This window comes from Centroberyx affinis, unplaced genomic scaffold (assembly GCF_046629955.1).
Source record: "Centroberyx affinis isolate AG114_WGS23_722 - 3 ecotype Tasmania unplaced genomic scaffold, CSIRO-AGI_Caff_v1 ptg002652l_1, whole genome shotgun sequence".
In the NCBI taxonomy this organism is placed as follows: Eukaryota; Metazoa; Chordata; class Actinopteri; order Beryciformes; family Berycidae; genus Centroberyx; species Centroberyx affinis.
The window spans coordinates 76907-100134 of NW_027280844.1; the positions used below are offsets into that span (position 1 = coordinate 76907).

The 23228-nt window shown below is 42.6% G+C and overlaps 1 protein-coding gene across 1 annotated transcript in view; it reads right to left on the reverse strand.

The window, feature by feature from the left end:
- LOC139657294 (diacylglycerol kinase beta-like) overlaps nt 1–11227 on the reverse strand; it is an 85438-nt gene extending 74211 nt beyond the window's left edge. Inside the window, exon 1 of the mRNA XM_071535076.1 lies at nt 10987–11227. The gene's annotated coding sequence lies outside the window, so the exon portion shown is untranslated. The remainder of the gene's footprint in view (nt 1–10986) is intronic.
- Between the last annotated feature and the right edge of the window lie 12001 nt (nt 11228–23228).

A 23228-nucleotide genomic window follows, 5' to 3' on the forward strand; every position in this document is an offset into this window, starting at 1 on the left:
AGTCAGAAGAAGATAAAGGAGGGAGAGAAAAGATTATTCTCTGGTGAGAGATTGTGCTGTACAAAATATATGAATCTCTTTACACTGCTGATCATAACAGATAAATCGATAACAGCTCAAAATCCTCACAAAGACAGAGGGAGGGAGGATGATTGCGGACAGAGGAGGGGAGAGGGATGAGGGAGGTAGATAGGGAGAGAGGCAGCGAGGGAGGGATGACGGCAAAATATAAACCTGAAAGCAGTTAACCGGGCCGGTCAACAAAGGAGGGAGATGAGGGAGCGATGGGAGGTAAGGGAAATGGATGGAGATATACGTACAAAAGGAGATATACAGTAGAGAGGGAGGTGAAGAGTGAACCAGCATTTGAATGGTGTATGTACAGTAAATGCACTGAGGAGCAGGGACTCATTTTTATCAGTAGTATTCATATTAATCATTGAATTGAATTGGTCTGTTATGTATTATCGCATCATATTGAGGATGCAATTCTTTCTTTATGCCAAAAAAAAAATCACTTTGACAACAAATAAAGAAACTGAAGCTAAAACGACACACAGATCAAAGACAGTGTTGTCAAAGTCAAACACTGGAAATGTTATTTGGAAAAAATGAGTATTATGCTAACAGCACAGAGGGCAGCAGGAGTCCAGTGGTTAGAGAAGTGCGCTTAAATCCTGGCTAAGAATACTAAGAAGCTCTCCCTTCCCTCAACAACTCCTGTCAAACCAAGGAACTTAACAATCACTTTATTTATAGAGGACTTCAAAAGAGAAAAAAGAGTTACATCAAAAGAGAGTTACAGCGCACTTCACAAGATAAATAAAAAATGTCTAAAAGTAATGCACAAGCAATAAAATCCAAAAGGGCAATTGCACAGAATAATTAAAACGACAATAAAAACATGATGGAGACCATTCAAGTTCAAGTAAAAGCAAGCTTTATAAAAGTGTGTTTTTAAAAGGAGGACACTGAGTTGGCTAGAGGGCAGGTTTCTCCAGAGCTGAGAGGCCCTGATGGAGAAGTTTTCATAATTCTTTTAGGCTTCAGCGTAAACTGTGGAATGACTAAAAGAGCACTGCCAAAAATCTTATGTTGTTTGGGCTCATTGGGGGATAAAAACTCAGAAATATAGCTAGTCCAAACCGTGCCTTAAAGGGAGATGCTAGATTGTGGTTGTACCAGGCAGCTCCCAGGTATGAATGTCTGTAAACAATAATAATAATAATCTTTATTTATGTAGCACCTTTTAAAACAGTGACACAGCGCTTAACAAAAGGACAAAAAACATAAAATCCAATCAGCAGCAGAATTAATAAAACAAGAAATACAGAAACAAGGCTGAGCTATAAAAGTGAGCAAATCTATAAAAGTGAGTTTTAAGAGATGATTTAAAAGATGATACAGATTTATCCAGCCTCGGCTCCTCAGGCAGTTTGTTCCAAAGTCTAGGAGCCCTGATGGGAAAATGCCTGATCGCCTATTGTTTTTGATCTACATTTTGGAGCAGTCAATAGGAACCTGCCTGAGGACCTCAGGCTGCAATCTGGTTCCTATGAGGTTAAAAGGCCTGTGATATAGCTTCAGATCCATCTGTGCCTTAAAGGTGATCAGTAAAATCTTAAAAGCAGTTCTGAAACTAAGGTAGTCAATGTACAGATGCAAAAATTTGGGGTGATATGATGTTGTCTTTTTGTTCCAGAGAAAATCCTCGCTGGTGCGTTTTGTACAAGCTTTTGTTGTTGGAGACAAGAGAGAGACTTTTGACTGAGGCAGGAATACAGAGAGCTACAGTAGTCTTAAGAGAGAAGAGATAAAAGCATAGATGACTTTCTCCAAATCACTAAGGGATAAATACTGCTTAATTTTGGAAATATTCTTCAGTTGAAAGGAACAAGCTTGAATAACTCTCTAACCTACTCATCAAAGCTCAGATTAGTATCAAAAATTGCACCCAAGTTTCTTACTAAAGGCTTTGCATTGCCAGACAGAGTACCTAAATTATTTTGAATCAATTTAATGGAGTTCAGTGGGTGAAAAAGAACCATTCCTGATTTAGTTTAGTTGTAGAAAATTCTGCGACATCCAGAACTTAATGTCTGCGAGGCAAGTTTAGTTTTTACAGGCAGATATATAGCGGTGTATCGTCAGCATAACAGTGAAAATTTCTGTTATGTTTGAATGAATGAATGTTGTGCAGGGTGTTGCAGAAGAAAACGTATGTGCTCAGGAAATCTCCCCTGGGTAAATAAACGTCAAAAAAAAGATGCATCACTGCTAATATCCTTGGGATAATGCAAATCAGGATTGATTTAAATTGGATCGAAGCGCACCAGTGAGACCGCAGAGGTGCCAAGTCAAATCCTGACCAATACCTGTCGGAATCTAACGCTGCTGCCGATTAGAGGGGGAAACAGGAGTATGGGGATTGACGGGGGGGAGGAGGGGGGAGTGGGGTTTGCTGGCCGGTTGCTAGAGGTGCAGATTGGGCTCCTGGGTGGTGTTGTCACACACAGGAACACAGGCACACACACACAGACACACACACACACACACACAAAAGCACACAAAAGCAGTTTATCTGCAGACAGAAGCAGCATCTATTCTGGGTTCCGCTTTCTACCATTTAACAGATGGTCTGATCTCTGAGAGTGCTGTGTCTCTGCGCTCCTCTTATCACGTTGTCTAATTCTTAGAAAAGTGGCAGAGTGGCAGGTCGAAGTGCTGTGTGTGTGTGTGTGTGCGTGTTAGACATATTTTTTCTACCAGTTCTTACCTAGATAGTGAAGTTGCCAGTCTCATGTGATTGATTTTTTTGTCGTGTTTAGTTTGTTTAGTTTGGACTGAAACCTACCTGGACAAGGACGGGAAATATCTGAGTGTGGCAACATCCTTTTACCACAGTCACGAAGTCTTGGATTTTGTTTCCATGCTGTTCCATGAGAAACTTCCACAGCCATTATTTCTGTAACTAACCCACAAAAGAGCGAGATATGAATATTTTTTCCCCCTCAGGAACAGTTCAGTTTTGTCTATGAAAGTCGAGTCCAAAAAAAAATAGACAAGTCAAGTGAGGAAGGTTAGTATGAACCACTAAAATTTCACTTAGCCAGTAACTATATACCTAACCCTAACCCTAACAATAACTGTAATGGATAAACACAGAGCTGTAGATGGCACACGAATCATTTTGACAATAGAGCCATTGTTGCATGGCTCTCCATCGCTCTTTCAGTAGTTTGTCATGTAAGAACAGACCCACTTGATTTGACTGTGGTCAGATTCAAGAGTGCAGTTTGCATAGGATAGAAAAGGGCCATGTGGACACACGCACACACACCCAGGACCAATCAGAATCACAGTATCACGAAACAGCACTCTCTCTACAACACAGTCTGCAGAAGAGGGAAAACAGACGGAACGGAACAGAACAGCCACTTTTCAACATCCCATATCCTCCTTTTACACTGTCAACCAGCTATTAAATGTGAAGCGTCGTTCCTACTTTACCCGTTTAACATCCATCCCCTCTGCTCCGTCAGCTGCTCTCCTCCCTAGACAACGTGAGAGAGATGGGGGGGTGGCATGTACTAATGGGCCATGCATGCTTAGAGATCGGATATGAAGAGGAAGAGGACATGAGCTGGTTGTCAAGAAGAGCTTGGAGAGGGAGGGGGCTGCATGGTACTAACGCAAAGGGAGGATGTATATTTTGTGTGTTTGAGAGAGGGGGAGATAGTGAGAGAGAGAGAGAGAGAGAGAGAGAGAGAGAGAGAGAGAGAGAGAGAAGCACGTGCCAATCAACAGTATGGGGCCTCCCCTCTGTGCAGAGAGGGATTCTGTTTTGCTCACGAGGTTGCCTGGCAACAATGACGTCACTAGAGTGCATGGCAAAGAGATGCACCCAGAGAGAGAGAGAGAGAGAGAGAGATCATCAGGGTCCTTGGGTACGATGAACAGATGTCCTGTTAGCTACAATATGTATGCGTAATTGTCCGTGTGTGTGTTGCCTGTAAGATGCCTTTGCCACAGACCATATGAGAGGATAGATCATAGGAGATTGGTTTGCCTGGCCTCCCGATAAACTTGTGTCCTCCACAGATTTTCCTCCGTGGAGCCAAGTGGTGGCGTCAGGAAAAAAAATTGCGTGGTGCCACAGAACACAACATCCACTGTCTCATTTCTAAGAAGTGTCTCTCCGGCTTTTTACTTGTTCTCGATAATCAGCGAGTGAAAATGGGCCCGCCTAAAGCAAGAGTCAATTGTATCAGCCTCCTTCGACTCTCCTGTCTCAGCGCTGAGTTTTTAATGGGCTTTGGTGAGTCACCGAGCCTCTCGGTGTTAAGGGAAAAAGAGAGAGGATATTAACACCTCTACAGTACATTATGTTCATTACAGCATCCCGTCTGTTTCACTCTGCATACAGGCTCAACAGCGCAGCGCACTACCAAATGAGGGATCAGAAGGCAGTTTGTCTGATTTTAAGCTGCTACATGTCCAACAGAGAATGCAAAAGTGAAACCCAATCTGGACATGGAAATATAAATACCTCATGGTTGGAGATAGAATTAGAGATGCCTTATGTGGATAAGCAACAGACGTGTAAAGGACAGCTGAAGATGCAGCATTTACATTTCGATTTATTGTCATTGTCACGATCCAACACTACTGAGCTGTTGTTGTTTGTGTCTGCACATTAACAACCAAGAGGTGTTCCAAGGCATAAAGCATGGACGTGTCTGCATTGGAGAGAGCAGCACTGCCAAATTAGGACACTGATGATCACTACAGCGATAACACTGAAGAGGAGGGAAGGTAAACAGAAACAGGAGCGCCGACATCATTATGTTCACAGAGAAAGAGAGAGAGGGGGAGAAGTGGAGTTTGAGGGAGGACAGAAATGGAGGGATAACACGCAGAGAATCCAGCCATCGGAACAGCAAGCGGTTACCCTAAAGTACATGTCAGCACACTTGAGTATGAAATTGGAAGCAAAATGCCACACAGGATGTTTCTAACTAACATTCCCCCATTGAGAGTGGAGCAGGATGCTGTGGGCTTGGCAGGACCCTCTCTACAGGAAGAGTGTGTAGAGGCCCTGATAACGGCAACGCGCCGTACGCTGTCTGTCTCAGCATTTCTACCGTTGACGTGGATACATGTGAGCCGTGTGACGATGTGACACTATATTATTAAACGGGTACCGACACCAGCTTTTCTGTGTCACACATCAGTCGTTTACACCGCAAAGATTATCTTCATGATCCAAGCACTTGCTAAATATAGACGTCCCGCTAACTAGGTCGGTTAGTGGGGTAGCTTACCAAACAACGCTCCAAACCTGAATTCAAGCCCCAATCCGCACCTGCATTATGTAGAGGCTCAGGCTGAAGCACCGTCATGATATACCGCTCGGCTGTGGTTATGTTTTGATTTGTTAAAGACATTTTTTCATGCTCAAATTGATTGACAGGGCTTTGGGCGTGAGTGCCGACAGATGAATAAGAATCCTGTGTGTGTTTGTAAAAGTAAAATAAAACAGACGTGTATTTTATGTTATCAAAGTTGCAACAAATGATTTTCATGCACACGTCTAAAAATGTGAATGTGAAATCTATCCACTGAAAAGATCATTTCAGTACAGGACTACTAGGCTTTACGCATATCTGTGAAACCACCCCTATATGTAAAATATGTGTAATGGGAAAGCAAACTAACTAGATACACACTCATAGCAGAAAGCCCTGGCTTGGCAGAGCCTTTCTACACAGCTCAGTGAGTGACAAAGGAGCGGTTAAAGGTCACAAGTTCAAGGTTTTCATCGTGTCCCACAGTCATTACTTTGCTTTGAGTCAACTGAACTCCAGTGAAGTGTACATCGCCGCGGTCAACAATGCCAATACTCTCCCAGATGTGACGATGGTTTCCATTACCCAGATTGTCTCATGGCAATTAGCAAGCCTGAGTGTTTATAACAATTCAGACAAATCGCACAATGCAAGCCCCCAACAACTGCAATTACCATCCACTTATTACTACACAAAGACCCCACACACCGAGATGAGAGACCACTCTTCACCAAAACAAATGTGTTTATTTAGCTTACATTACAGGCTCTTCCTTTTTAATTGTTTTATCACCTTCGCTGAACTTTGCTTGTTTCAACTTCTACAAAAAAAAAAAGCAGAAACGTGCTGCTCAGTGGCACTATAAACACTGTTGTAAAACTTTAACATACTTCAGACCGTGTAATCACACATGCAGAAGTCCTACTTTTAAACAGCATGTGCATCCTAAATTATTACACATTTTGCGACATACTTCCTGACTGTGAACGCCTTCCACACCTGCAGTAACCTAGTCTCATTTGGCTGTTGTCTGCTTTGGGTTGGGTTTGCATTTTCCTGTGACCTTTGTGTGTGTGTGTGTGTGTGTGTGTGTGTGTGTGTGCCTGCGTGTGTGCCTCTAAAATCCTCTGCACACTTTAACTTCACACCTTAGAGTGTGAGCCGTCATCATAGCTTTCTGTAAAATGATGCATGCACACAGCTCGAGTGTGTGTGGGCCATTTGGGGACAAGGTTTTAATTCTCTTCCCCTTTAGAACAAAGGAGGATCAATTCTTTGGTGTTGGCCAATGTAACACTTGAATCACTTCAATCACCTGAACCCTATGGCAGGTCTCTGTTGTGTTCAGACCAATTAGCTCCTATAACAGCTCATTAGTCTCTTTGTAATGGTCTGGGAGGCTTAGGCCATGCTCACAGGGCTGGAACAATAAAGACAGAAAGGGCATTAAGAGAGCGGATATGATTGACAAAGTGCCTAATACATGCAGTTCAACCATTTTGAATGGGGTGTATTAATTAGCCAAGTAAATATATCACAATTTAAAATAATGTTTTTTTCTTTTTTTGTTTGTTTGTTTTTTGTTGTTTTTGTCAAAAAACAACAAAAACACAAAAAAGGGCCAGTTGTGACACATTTATTTGAGTTCTGAGATTAATCCCAGAATTCTCAATTTAAAGTCAGAATTCCGACTTTATTCACAGAATTCTGAGATTATATTCTGAGTCTCAGAACTCAAATTTTTCACATGTGGCCCTAATCCTCTTCCGTAAATATCTCACATTTTCCCTCTGATAGAATCATTTAGTCCCAAAACGAACCATTCCTCACAGGGTGGAAATAATTTCATCTGCATTCATTGCATTTGGTTGACATTTAGCAGTGTCGGTCAGCATGGTGTGTTTGTCTGTAGCAGGTCCTTGGTGGCAGGCAGCAAAGGGCAGGCGAAAGGTGCTCAGGCCAAAGACATAGCTCAGGACAAATTTAGTGGCTGATGTTGTTTTAGTGAAAGAACTAGGGCACGGTCAACCTTAGGGGCCTTGGACGGAGAAAGCTTTATCTTTGCCCATAAAAGGACTGGTGCCGTGATCCCTTGTCAAGATTTCAGATAGGATGCAGGAGCAGTGACAGACACACACAAATACACACACACTCACAAACATACACACTTTCCCTGTCTCTTGTCCCAGACAGACTATCTTCACCTCTCACCCGCGTTATCACAACTCAATCTTTCCACTAAGTCCTTTTTTAAAAATTTGATCTTCTCAGCGATAACTCTTTCCATCTCAAGAGAGTGAATCATCTCATTTTTCACCTCTCTTTTCACAGTTTGCAACAGAGGCCAGCGTACACTGACGAACATCGCGCTTTCTTCAGTGTCAGTAGTCATATACAGAAGTTCTGTGAAGAGCTGCTGCTATTTGCTAACAGTAGTTGGACTATTTGCAGGTTACAAGAATAAAAAAGAAATCAAATTAATTCCATACAGTTGCTCACATAAAGGACTTAATTCCAAAACGCTATACACTTAGGCCGGATGTGCTGCGATCCACTGTAGCCAACACCTACAGCACACTGAATAAATCCTGGCCTAGGAAATGGCACTGTAGCTGACAACCAAAGTATCTGAAAGCATTTTGGATGGAACTGCGCTGAGCTCTGCTGTGCTAAAGGCTAGCGCTCAGATAGGGCCCTAGCTTTCTGTTCTCTACCCTCCTGGGGATGGAGCCTCACAAATACCAGGAGTATTTATGGAGGGCCTGGGTGTCATGGCAACAGGGGGATTGAGTTTAAAACACAGAGGGGAATGGAAAGGCCAAGCTATACACGATACTTGATTGCACTGTACTTAAAGGGGAATGCCACCCAATTTTTTTTTTGAGAATTTACACGCTCTTCCTATGGCTTTTGACGGTTCAAAGTTTGCGAACATGAGCAACTCTGAGCAACCACAGAGTCGAGACTTTACTCTGTGATGGCACACATTAGGAGCTGGAGCAGCTGGCTCCATTGGCGATCAATAGATTGACTGTGAAGTCGTAGAAGGACTGTTTGAGCTTTTATATCCAAATGAACCTCACAGTTATAAACAGTCTGAACAGAAGATGAATCTGTATCCTCATGTTCACCCTTTTCATCTTTTCCTTGTTATTCTCAGTGCAGCATCACAGATTCCAGAATGGGATGAACTCTTTTCACTCATTACTGGAATTCAATCAATACAATTTGTTCAATATTATTCCCCTTTAAGATCCACAGCATCTCCAGGGATAAACTGTAATTCAATATATTATTTCTGTTCTTTTATATTTAAAGAAAAGATTGGAGAAGGTGCAGTAGAGAATACATTACTACATTTATACTATACATTGAAACTGGTGCCCTGACATACATAGTGCCATATAGCAGGCGTTCTAATCCATACTTTACAGTCCAGCAAAGGCATACCATATAATGTCACTGCAGGCCTATTATAAAGTTAAGCTGAAGCTCATCTTTCAAACGTCGCTAATGCAGTGATCATGCTCAACCAGCTGAGACAAACAGCACCATCCCGGCAGATCTGGTGTACAGAGTGTATCAGATTAGGCAGGTTGGGCCCGTCCACGTCCTACTGTATGCCCTTTACTCAGATAATGGAAGGAATCAATTTGAGTGGGTCTGTGCATGCACTCGTCCTAATCACGTAGATCCATGTTCAGACAGGTGATTGTTCACCTCTTAATCCATGTGATGAATTACTCTCTGGTGACTGTCTGCCATGGCCAAACACTGACAAATTGATCGTGGTCGGGATGTGTTTGCCGCCATCTTCATTCTTCATGGTTTCCACAGACCATTGCTGTACTGAACTCATAAGAACCACCAAGCAGCCGCTCATAGTGGATGTTAACATGACTTCAAGTGGCACTGCACTCACTAATACAGTATTCATATGACATGACACACTCTCTCACACTCACACACAACTATGTATACACATACACACTCGCATACATACACAGACGCACGCTTGCTTGCATGCACGCAAAGACATATACACATATGCACAAATGTATGTAGGTATTCACACACACACACACACACTAAATCCCCCCACTGGCCCCTCTCAGGTCTCAGAACGTGAGCAGCATGTGCAAGTGCTGCTGAACAAACCTCTTCTCGTCTTCTCTCTCCCTTCTTTAGTCATCATCTTTGGTCTCTCTCTCTCTGTCTTTCTGTCACTCTGTCTCCCTCTCCCTCCTTTTCTATCCCCTCCTCCCTAGTCTGATTCTCTCTCCTCCTCATCCCCCCTCATTCCTCTCTCTCTCTCTCTCTCTCTCTCTCTGTTGATTCTCCTGGTTCTCTCAGCTCTGCTCATTCTCTCTCCACAGACAAGGCTCGGGCAAAGAATGCCTAAATGTTTATCACCAGGCCCATGAATCAAGTGGATGCTGTCTAGGAGTAAATAACCATTGCATTCGGTGATTGCTTGATGAGATGTAATTAAGCGTGCCGATTGGAGATTAATCAAGAGAAGTCGGCCGTCTCATGTGAGAGCGCCGCTCTCAAGGAGGCAGCCTGGGGTTAAAAGGGAGTGATATTAAGATGTGCATGAGATACTTACACATTTTATACAAATTTAGGATTGTTTTAAGGTGATCAAATATCTCAATCTCTGTCTCGCCTCTCCCTCTGAGTACTAAGCACAACACAAGGTGAAAAAATGGTCTGAACTGCATGTTTTTAGTCAAGAGGAATATCTAAAGTATCACCATGGTCTTCATGCAGTTGTATTCAGCGTGTCCTGGCTGAACATATACACATGGTCATGAGAAATAGAGAGTGTATTTGTTATGGGGTTCTCTAGCCATGCCCTTTGGCTTGTTCCTCCCTGATAAAGGTCACTATATGGCGGAAACATGTTTTTTCCAATATGTTCATTGAATTAGCCATGCAAATAAAGGCTTTAGATTGATTTTCCTCAGAGGAGTGTCCTGCCACTGAAAGATGATGCTGGACACCTGATACCAACTGAACTATACGTCTCGACGTGATTATGTTGTGTTGAGTTATTGTGTTGGTCTCCCAGCTGGTTCCTGGAAGCAGAATGCTGTCTGACATTTGTTTTATCCGTCTCCTCCCATACATCCATCACATCCACTATCATTAGCGCTCTAGTTCTAACCTCCTCAACTACAAGACAAGAACAAGTTGCGATGCCATTTTCACATCACTGCACCACAAAGCCCTCGTCAGCATCGCTGGTTCAGATACAGTAAATGAAAAAAAAAAAAAAGTTTAAGTGAAATAGACTTGTTATGGCACATCTGGGCATACTGGGTACACATGCTGTACGCTGTAATGAGCACACTGGAAACAAATTGGGCTCGGTGGCAAGAGGAAAGGAAATTCTGCAAGAGACCAAGAGATATATGGGAGAGGGAGAGAAATATGGTAAAGATACGGGTTTAAGCGATGGAAATGCACGCTCAGAAATTGAGAATAGAAGCAAAGCGGGGGGGGCAGCAAAGAGATCAGACGGCTCTGATCAATGAACAATGATCATCAGCATGGGAGTGAGAGAGAGAGAGACAGATAGGAAAGGAAAGGTGAAATAAAAGTGAAACACAATCACAGAGACAGTCTTCCCTACCTTTGGTCATTGCTGCTACTGTCGGTCCATGTAACATCCCCTGTTTTGGCTCCTTCAGTGAACACATGGATTTGGAGCCGCGGCCGGTTCTGGTCTGGTCTGGTTCTCTGCTGTCTTGTTCCCAGTGAGTAGCAGCCGGCAGCAGCCAGCAGCCGGCAGCCTAGTCCTCCTCTCTCTCTCCCTCTTTCACTCACACAAACACTCGGCTACATGGAGGCAGAGGCACTGGAGCCTCGGCGGGGACAGCAACAACATCCCTCCCATCCAGCCTGAATTAATTAAGCCTTTTTTCCCCCCTCTCTGCTGCCCTCCCTCTTCTTCTCCCTCTCTCTCTCTCTCTATCACTCTCGTTCTGTCACTCAGTCTCTCGCTCTCTTTCCCTCCCACCCTCACTCGCTGATTCTCATGCGCGCATGGTTAGTGCTCTCTCTCTCTCCCTCTCTCTCTCTCTCTCTCTCTCTCTCTCTCTCTGTGTTTCTGCTTCCCCCTGTGTTCTGTGTTTCCTCTCTCACTCTCTTCTCCTTTTCTGTCTCACTAATCTGCAGCTCTCAGTGGGTCCTGCTCTGCGGCGGCTGTGCAATTCTTCTTCTCCCATTCCCACCCGTCGGCCAGGTTAAAACGTCCCTGCACTTTCTTTTCTGACAGCCTGTTTACACCGCGAATCTCTCTCGCTCGCTCTCTCTCTCTCTCACACTCTCTCTCTGTCTCTCTCTCACACCACTGCTCTGTCACATGTAGTGCCTCATAGGGCAAGCTGCTGCCATCCCTTCTTCCTCTTCTCTCTCTCTCTCTCTCTCTCTGTCTCTCTCTCTCACTCTCTCTCTCACACACACACACACAGACAGACACACACACCACGTCCTGCATAATATGTCACAGAACTGTAAAGATGTCACTTGAATGTGTTGGCTTGTTGTGCTCCTGGCTATTTCTGTCGCTGAAGTGATTGATGAATAAATTGAGCCGTGTCCATCCATCCTCCTCCCTTTCTCACAGCTATCAATCCAGCCACGGATGCTAGCACACACACACACACACACACACACACATGCAGATGCTTTCTTTTTCCCTCTCTCTGTCTCACTCTCTCTCTCACACACACACACACACACTCATGTGGCACATGGTGTGCTCCCTCATTTCACAGAATCCTGCGTTGCTTCCTGCTACTGTAAATGTGAGCTAAAAAGAGGATGATGCATCCCCAGAGAAACAAGAGAAGGGTGCATTATTTGTCTCTTCTCTCCCTTGCTCTTCCCCTTCTCTTATTTCCATCTTCCCGTTGCCTTGTCTACCCCTTTGCTATTTTGCCTCTTAGAATAACACCGAGCCTTTCTCAATTTCAACCAATAAATTTCGTATCTATGTCTCGCCGCGTTCATTTGTAATTCTGTCTGATGCGGACTGAAAGGACGGCAGTCAAACTAAGCGGCGGAGAGACGAGTTGGCAAGAAGAGCGGCGATGTACAGAGGGTGTACTGTAATGCCAAGTCCCAACGACATGAGCGCAGGGTGGCACCGGGCTGAGAACAAGCCTAACTATGGTTACTCTGAGGAAGGAGAAGAAAAAAGCCATAGGGCATGAATTAATCTTAAGAGGGAAATTGGTTCTCCTGCTGCCTCGGTTCTCCCCGGCAGCCTAGAGGAATGTGATAGTGTTGGAGGAGAAAAACAGGATTCTCTCCAAGTTTCTACCACTTCCCAAAGAATGTCTGACATTCACTGATAACTTTCAAGTGGTTGGTGGGGTTTGAGGGGGGTCGGAGGAGGAGGGGGGGGGGGGGGACTGGGGCGTTGAATGTCACGGACGATGATGTAACCGTAACGGCAAAGGTCAGATGCTGGGGATAAAGTCAACATTCCGCTAATTGAAACTTGAATATCGGCCACCAGCAATGATAGAAATAAGGGGCTTAAACTGCTGCAGCAGCAACAAATGGCCCATTGCTTAATTTGAGAAGCAGACAAAAGGGATAAATATAGCAGCAGCGAGTGTTGTGCTCCGCCCCTCCTGTGTGATCAAAAGCAGACTGTTTTTGTCTGGCTTACGTTTCGCTGGCATTTTTCTCCCCTTTCTGGTAGCGCTTTATGGGAAATAGAAACTCAATTACGATTCCCCGTAGAACTTTTTAAGGCCTTCATGTCCTGAGACACGGACAGAATGTATCTCACAAATTTCCATAAAACTTACCGGAGTACCACCGCACCTTTAATATCAGAATATTTGTGTGTCCATCTTGACTCATGCGAACATCCCCCCCTCACGCACACACACAGATTAAGACTTGTCAAATACTGAGAAAAATCTGTTTCTGGGGAAATAACCTTCTTTATGGCAGAACCTAATCAGCCTCCAAGGAATGAGAGGGAGAGAGAGAGAGCAAGTCTGATTCAGAGTCCTCCTCTACAGTTCCCCTGATTTACTGGTTCATAACTTTTTCCATTCGTCAAACCCAAGTTGTGTGGGCACATAATGCGGTTTCAGACACACAGGCTTTTAGCAGTCAAAGTGAGACGTGAGGCTGGTTTGATCAGAGAGAGAGAAGTAGCCGTTGTAACGTCAGCAGCACCATTACACAGTGCCAACCTGTGCCTGCCTACATTACTTCACAGTTACTGCTCATCTGGGCAGGAAGCCAAGCTTTGTTTCAGGTGGCACGTGAGCGATAACAGCTCTGTCCTGCTGAGCTGGTAATGCTGGGTTAAGACTTCAAGACTTCTTTGTCAGTAGATTTGAGGATTTGAAGCAAAAGTCCGAATTCAGTCAGTTGCGTATGCCACTTGCTTCAAGGTAAAAGACTGAAAAAAAAACGTGCAGGGGATCCATCTGCTGATACAAACCCGTACCCCCTGGAGATCCTCTGTAACGGTGGTGGTTGAATTAAAGGCCTCCACGATGCTACACCGCAGCCTGCTGTTTCACTTCCTCTGAGCTTCACATGTCTTCTTCATTTACACAGCGCAGCAATGTTGATAGCATCACAAACCGCACGTAAAGGCCAGTTTCACCTTTTTGCAAATGAGTATTGTTGCCTTTAGTCACTCATCGGTGGTGGATGAGTTGAGTCCCCCCCCCCCCCCCCCCGATATGTGAAGCGCTTTGAGTACCTAGGAAAGCGCTATATAAATGTAATCAATTAATTATTTATGTATGTTAAGTGGAAGTGAGGTCGTACCTGCAAACAAACAGTGTTCTTATCACTGTTGTCGGATGAAATCTTTCAGGAACTAAGAAAAACAGCCTTGATCTTAGCTTGATGGCAATGTATTTTAGACATTATGAGTTTTGAATTTTGACATAATGAGGTTTGTTAGTGTTTCATCAACCCATGGATTATAGAATTTTCTCAAGCCATAAAGGAAGTTGAAATATTAAAATCACCAAAACTGGGAGTACAGGTTTTCACCCGACAGTGGCAATATTACGCATACCTCACCACCATGTTTACAACATAGAACACCACCCACACAGCTAGTGTCACACACGCACACACACACACACACACACACACACACACACACACAATATGAATCAATATGACAACTGCAAAACAGGAAATGGGAGGTAGCAATAAATGGACCAAGGACAGATGCAGGGGCTTGAAGAGTGCAAGACAGCTGCAATGAGTAAGGACAATAACAGAAGTGGTCCAGTGAAGCCAACATTCAGAACAACTGCTTAAAGGGGAATGCCACCCATTTTCAGTGGTACAGTAAGTCTCATGAAGATCCAGTGGTGGGTCTTTATGAGACACAGTTGCTTTTATTTTGCAAAACACGTGGCATTTCAGAATTATTTGGATGGAAACACTCAAATAAGCTCTCAATTTGCTTTCAAATCGCCAGGTTCATGTTTCAGTTTCAAACGTCCATTGATGTTGCATTGTACTGAAAATGGGTGGGATTCCCCTTTAAAGTGGATTTTCCATACTGAAGCTTGGCTCTTGACCATGTTTTTCACCCAGTAACATCTGACTGATCTGTCCACCCTCAGTCCCACACGGAAAATAATAGCAGCAGCAGTCATTCACTTCCCTGTCCGGCCTACTCATCTCCACTCTGTCTTCTCCATTCATCTGCTTCGACACCTCCTCCACAACCTATGAATCAAACTGTTCACAACCACCGGTCACAGATACTCTTTGGATTTGGAAGCATCGGTAACATTTTTGTGGCTTTCATAATGCATCATATTCACGGTTGTTAAATGGCTGACTACTCTAACAGCGAGCAGAGTGGGTTGCGTTTGTGCGATGGCCTTAATAAACCTTGAGATCAGCATTTATTCATTCAGCAGCCGGCATTCATTTATAAAAATGAATACACATTGATGATTACTCAATAGGCCCCAGACAAGGTAATTTCATCTTAAAGCATCCAGCTTTTATATTCATATGTAAGTAGAGTTAAGGACAGGAGTAAAAACTCTTTCAGTCTACAGTTCAAGACTTAACAACAGATGATACAAGAAACCTCTATGCGAAGATGTTACTTTGGCAGTAAAAAAGAAAGATGAGTCCACATTAAAGGTCTTTGTGGAGAATTTCTTGGATGAAATGAAGAGTGACATTGAGAGGATAAGCAGACATGAGAGGTATTTATTCATTTCTTGATGTCCAGCTCTGCCTCTTTACACAGTGGACTCTGGCGGTTGGATGGCTATAATGCATGCAGCCAGTCCAGATAGACTACAGCCCGCCAATATTGGGATCCATATCTAGAATATTGAGCAGCCTGGACTTCCTCTGGGGAGTGGAGGTGCTGTTAAATAGCTGACTACTCTAACAACTAACCTTCCATACTGAGCTACCTGTGTCTGCAGCCTACTGTACAATATCTGCTACAGGAAGGTGAAAGCTCTGGTAAACAAGTGTGGAATTGCGAAGTGAAATTCAATGGAATGATAAAAAGTAGATTTCACTGTTCACTGATTGGGGGTTTGAATTGATCATCATTCTCTGTTCTTAACTGAAAACAGAGTTTGTCAATATCACTTACGAACAAATATGCAACAGACTCAGCAACATTTGTAGAGGCAACAGTGTGTAAAACCAGACAAAAATAGTTCAATGCGAGACGTTGTACTCTGCCCACCAAACATATTCAATTATTAAACTACACTTGACATTGTGACTGTAAAGCAGCCTATCTGTTACTATTCGTCCTTTATTATATGATTATGATTATTTTACAGTGTATAGCCATTGAAAATCATAAATCACAAATTTGGCCTACAGCCCTAACCAACGCACCACTACAACTACACTGAACAAACATCCAGTAGCACCCTTCAACTGTAAAGCCCATTTGCCTACTTTAGGTTGTCCTAGACAAAATATATAATATACATATTGCATTGTATCATGTGAGTGTTAAAGCTACATTAGGCAAACTCACACATTAGCAGCTCCAAATAGCAGCAAGAGGTAACTGATTGAACATTTTTAACCTCAGTACCCATAAATTATGTGGGTATGTTGGATGTCTGTAAACTGCACACAGCATACTCATGTTTACCACAATGCTTCATACCTAGACATAATGCAGTGAAGGATCATTCAAAAGTCTAAACCAATGGAATATGAGTCAGGGAGAGAGAGGCAATTTTATTTGATGGGAGGGGTGGAGGGGCAGGATTGACAAGAATCTGATGGTTTAAATGGTTAGAAATTTATACTTACACCTACTAGTGCAGCATGAGGTCACCATTAAAGATACTGTGTTTTCCAGGCAGTAAAAGTAATGGGAGTTCGTTTCATGGGGTCGTCCATTGGACCTCCAGATTTGCTCACAATAGTAAAAAGACGTAAGAGGTGTATGGAAAAGAGAGGATTTTTTTTTCTTTAATTTACATAACAATCCCCAATGCTTAAGCCAAAGCTATATGACACAACTAACAGAACCCATGAAGTGTGTTTGGCTTACAGTTGCATTGTAACTTCTGCCACAGATGCAGTACACACATCCTCTCATGTCGCTGCATTGGTTACACTCCGACTGTGGTGAGCTCTCTGTGTTCACACTCATGCACTATACGGGTGACGCATGAGTGTATCCTTCTCAGCAGACTTCCACCCAACCGCCCATCCACCCACCCACCACACACACACACACACACACACACACACACACACACACACACACACACACACATAAGTCCTAGAATACCCGTAAAAACACTTATTCATTTCCACTCCCCGAATTGCTCTTTGTTGCTAATATCCTCACAATAACGCCTGCAGGAGATAGGCGAGACTCACTTCAGAACTAAAAAAAAAAGAAAAAAACTGTTCAATGACATATAAAAATGTTGGGAGGCTATTCAGAGAGTAGAGTGGCGTCAGGCTGTGCAGGGGAGGAAAGTTGCTGTGACATCTAAGATGAATACATACTGTACAAACAAGGCAGTCCATGACAGCAACCTACGCATCGCCTAAACCACAAGAAGTCGTTCAAGGCAACCCTCCTCCCTCCAATAAGAAATACAATTCATGGTGTGTTATGTTGCATCAAGGACAAAAGCAATACAAAATGTCTTTGTCACTGTGGAAATTAAAGCACCTTTTTGCTTATGATTATATCTGAAATAGTTGATTGCATAAATCTGGAATCTTTGAGTTCTTGCGAGCCTGTCAATGCCTTGTATCTCGGCAAATCAATAGAGTAAGACAGCTAAGCCTGTGGCAAATAATCCATCTTTAAACCTAAATATAAAACAGGTAGGATCAATTAGAGCTACAGCAACAAACTGATGAATCCATGTCATTATCCGTCAGCCTCTCTTTAGCGCTCTCTTGCCCAGAGGCTTTCTCATCACCTCTGACCTCTGACCCTGAGGGGAGGACAGCAGAGGAGGGGGCAGTGGCGTGCAGACTGAAAGGGGCAGGGGCAAAATTCTCTAAAAGGGCAATTTCTGCTCTGTCCTGGTGGCTCAGTTGGTTAAAGCACCCACCATGTAAATACAGCGTCTCCCATTTTTACTGCCTCTTTCCACTGTGAACTGTCTACTGTCTAATAAAGCAGAGATACCATAAAAATAATGTTGAAAAGGGAGGGGGGAGGGGGAGGGGGGTTTAAAATCTGCTTTTGAAAAGTAATTTCTGGTGAGTTTGTACAGTGACATGTACAAACCCTTTCAAGGGAGAAAATGCAATATACTTGCATTTCTGCCCTCTCACTGAGATTAATATGTAATCCAATCTAAAAATTACAGGTATAAAATTAAACTTTGAAATATCAAATAGGACCCTACGCCTTACACTTTAGTAAGATAGTTTCCATTTCCACTTTTGAGAAACAAAGAAAAAATGATGCAAACATGAAGTTGTGAAATCACTCGACCAGTATTGGTATTTCTAGATGATGTCACTCGCTTCATACAAAACAGTGTTGGTATCCAGTAATTGAAATCCAGGAATCATTATTCCAGGAGCTGCACTGTTCTATCAGTAAGAGTCAACACCCAACTCTGTTTTCCCTGAAGAGTTCCAGGTGAATCTGCACCAGGCTGCTGGAACTGAAGGCATTTTCAGAGTCACTTTATTGGTAGTTTGGCATGCAATATAGCCAATATTCAGACCAATAGTGATCATACAGTTAATAATGGAAAAATACACAAGTGAAAGGAGCTACAGACATTTTATTTATACACACTGGATAAAAGTAGGAGGCAAGTGTCTTATGCTGGAAACATGTTGGCCTCGAATGCGCACTGCTGACCAATGTAAGTAGTTGAAGAGACGTAAGGCACGTGCACTTGGCTTGAATAGCCTACATATAATGATAATACTGCGATATTAGTGTTAGTGATGCCTGTTTAGAAACTATCTGCGCCATTCAATAATGAGAATGAAATTAAAGAGAATATTGATGTGCTGTACCTGTATGTTTGCAAGTGAAAGAAAGTAATTTCAGGTGCTCATTATGTCTTTACCCGGAACATACTGTCCCAAATGAATCATGTGGGCGGATGTGTGAGATGGGATGGAGAGGAGCAGGTGAAGGACACTGATGTCAAGAATCCCTTTGATCCTATGAGGTAAATCCCCCTGATGTCATTGAGGCATTCTACTTTGCACACATTGACTATGAATGAGAAAACACAAGCTCTTCTCCTCGTTCGTGACAGACCGGATTCATATTGGAAGTAAGAAATCAGGGACACATTGAAATTAAGAAATATAAAGTACCGGTATAATATATGTGTTGCACATCATGTGGTACGATATAAATCAAACCAGATATCATATTCTTCATGTAGAAGTGTAATCCTAAATCTTGGCCCCCCCCTAACAAGACCACTCATCAAGAACACTCATCCCCAGCCCCAGGCAGGCTGCAGGAAACGCTTTAAAATGAATGTGCAAACTGACACCTGAAATTAAATTTGCACGGATAACCAACAGTGTCCTTATTATAGATCTGCGGCCTTATCCTGCCAACCTCAGCTCCCGAGCAGTTTCTGAATTATTAAAAGTTCTCACTTCAATTATTTAATCTTTAATTAAAAAAAAAATGCAGAAATTGGATTTAAAATATTCAAATACATTAGACCTCCAGAGCAGCAGCTGCTTGCATTGAAGTCCAGAGTCCAGACTAAACTAAAAGAGTGTAAAGCCGAACTATTACTGGGAGGTTTTGTTAGTGACTGTGTACTGAGTTCTTGACTTCTCAGAAACTTTTTTTTATTTTCCTCGGTGAGCCAATGATTGGTTTAGTATTGCATCACATTCTGACTAAGTGGATATTCTCTAACAGAACATAATGCAATAACATTAATCTCTACTAACTGAGGTAATGATTACTAAGCAATGTCACAAAGCAGTCAGTTGACTGGATGAGCATCACAATATTTCACAATTTAAATTTCTCTGCAGTTTCTTCCCACAATCAGAGCAATTGAAGATGTTAATGTCTACTTTGAGGTGGGTGTGGTGGAGATAGAAAGGTAAAGAGTGCTAAGTTGAGCATGGAGAAAAGTGGAAGAGAGGAGACAGAAAAAAATGATTAGAACTGCCTAACCTCTCCTCACTTCTCCAGTATGAGCCGCCACCTGTATGCACACTTTTGGTTTGTGTGCTGCAAGTTGAGACAGTGGTTTCAGTGTTAAAGTGTTTCAAAGAGTGTGGCTGGATGTAGTTCTTAGGGAGCACCACAAATGAAGTGACAAAGAACATTTTACCACAAATGCATCCGCCAAAGTGTGGAGGCTCCTCAAATGTGACTACAGACACAGACACCTGGCCACAGTGCCTCAACACCTGCACACATGTTCGTGTTCGGCGACTGTTTTTTTTTGTAATTTTCTTCCCTTCCGAATCATGCATTCTTTATGTAGCCTTGTAGAATTTAATAAACATTGCCTCTACTCCCCTGCAACACAGTTTTAAGGCCTTTTAAAAGAAGCCTGATGAATTATTGAGTTGAACCTGGCAATTCAATAGGAGTAGGTCACTCCTGAGAAAGGCAGTATAGGATAAGAGGCTGAAGAAAAAAAAAGATTCAGCCACTTTATCATACTGTGGCTGCAATTTGAAAAGTCTTTTTCTGGGTTTCTTACCTGCATGACTCACCTTTCTTCACCTCAGCCTCTCAGAAGGTGTGAAGAGATGAGGTGAAATTTTCCTTTAATGTATGAAAGGGAGCGAGGGGAGCAGATGCAAGGCGTCAAGGGCAGAGGTTTGGGCATCAACTGTGACATTAGCAGCTACTGGACATCTGGGCAGACTGTAATGAAGGCAGAAGGCTCCCTGGTGGCAGAGAGGTCTCTGTTCAGAGATGGAAATGTCACCAAGACCTTTGTGCGTACAACAATTTGACATTCAAATCAGTCATTTGCCATTTTTCCAAATCATGATCTCCCGTGCATAGACGCCCACAGACACGCAGAGATATGCTCTAGACACACACACACACACACACACTAAATGAGGCATGGAAGCAAAAATATGTGCATCTACACACACAAAAACACACCGCAGAACATCAAAGAACACTCCTGGGCGCGTTTATGGCAGATGTTCAGCTGCATGTGAATCGACTGTCTCCAGGACAAGACATAAGAGGCAGTATTACATTATACACAGTGAATTAAGATAACTGAGGGGCCATCAAGACCAACATCATAACTCCCAGCTCATGTTTCCATCTGGAGCTTCATCCACGTTTTCATCATGAACCCTAACTGCTGCAGTACAGTCAGGCTGCTTTCAACTTACAGATCAGTACACATTACTGATGACTGTAATCAAAAATACAGGGTGTTTCTAAAGTAGGTATACATTTTTATATGCATTATTAATACTCATTGTATTATTAAATATCTCTCCTTTTTCCAGGAACACCTATTATTTACAGACTATTGGATGTTGAATATTTTTTTTAAATGACTGAATAAGTTAAAAATTACTTTGTTTTTCATTATTATAAAAAATTGTATACCTACTACTTTTGAAACATACTGTATTACCCCTCATCCAAATCAGTTCATAATCTGATTACTTACTTTTTGTTTACTTTGCCACTAAAGTCCATAGTACTGTATATTAAATTTAAAAAGACCATTTATTTAATCAGATGGAGTTATTAGCGTCTTCTACTGCCAGTATTTACCAACATCCAAGTGATGAAAAATCACATTTATACTCTAATCTCACAAGCAAAATGCCCTTTTCCCTGCAAACATATTTTAGAATAATCCATTTAATCAAAATTAATAACTTTTTTTCTGATGTTTGCAGGATCAAGAGTGATTACAGTTCCCAGTGTCTTTTTTTTTTTTTAAATGAGATCGATGTCTTCCCCAACCATTAGAGCACGACCCTGTGCCAAACAACAGCAGCACATAAACTATAGTACATAGGAAAAAGACAAGGCTGAATGGGCAATTAGTTGTTTCTGAATTCCCAACTGAATGGTAATCTAATTAGTACGGCCCTAAAGCTTTATATGATCATCCTGGATCATTTTCTTTCATTTCCGCTCCTAGTTGTGGATGTATTCCAGCTGCTGGGAGTAAACACACTAATGTACTGTCCTCCGTGGCCCAAAAGCTGTACTCCTAACGTGATTAGCATGCGTAGAAGCCTCATTGCAGATTACTAGATCACCAACTACTGAAAAGGGAGGGAAGTCTGATGGAAATACCCCCCACATCAAATCATCCAGATGTGAAGAGTTTGCAGCATACTTCAGGGATAAGATAACCACCATCAGGTCTGGTATTGCTCAGCTATGGAGTGATACCTTTGAATCCCCCACCTCACTATGTGAGACAACCCTAGAGTCTTTTGCCCTGGTTGATGCTGAAATGCTTATGAAGGTAGTATCACAGCTTAAGCCCTCCACTTGCCCTCTTGATCCTATCCCCACCACCTTTTTTAAACCAATTTTTAACTGTTTATCAGATGACATCCAAACAATCATTAACTATTCTTTACAGACAGGTGTTTTTCCAACCACACTTAAGACTGCTATGGTGAAACCCCTCCTGAAGAAAAACCACCTTGACTCATCAGTCCCCAGCAATTTTAGACCAATTTCTAATCTTCCTTTTTTAAGCAAAATTTTTAGAGAAATCAGTTTTTAAGCAGTTAAATGATTTTCTTACCTCAAACTGCATTTTTGAAAAATTTCAGTCAGGTTTTCGGGCCCACCACAGCACAGAAACGGCCTTAGTAAAGGTTGTGAACGACCTTAGAATCAACCTGGACACCAAAAAACTCTCCGTCCTTGTTCTCCTTGACCTGAGTGCAGCTTTTGATATAGTCGACCACAATATTCTTATAGACAGACTACATAAATGTGTTGGCCTCTCTGGTACTGTCCTTAACTGGTTTACGTCCTCACACGTACCTCACAGGTAGAGAATTTTTTGTTGCCCTCGACAAACACTCCTCTAAGAACTATCACATCAACTGCGGCATACCACAAGGCTCGATCCTAGGTCCAGTCCTTTTCAGTCTGTATATGCTGCCCCTTGGCAGTGTCATCAGGAGACATGGCATTCATTTTCACAGTTACGCTGATGACACTCAACCGTATATTGCTGTTTCTCCTGATGACACAAGTCCTATTGATGCCCTCCATAAGTATATTTTAGACATTAAAGCTTGGATGGCTCAGAACTTCCTTCAGCTCAACCAGGACAAAACAGAGGTACTCGTCATAGGAGCAGAGGCACAGAGAGAGGTAAACTGACTTCTAAATTGAAGTCACTGGCACTCAGTCCCAGGCACCAGGCT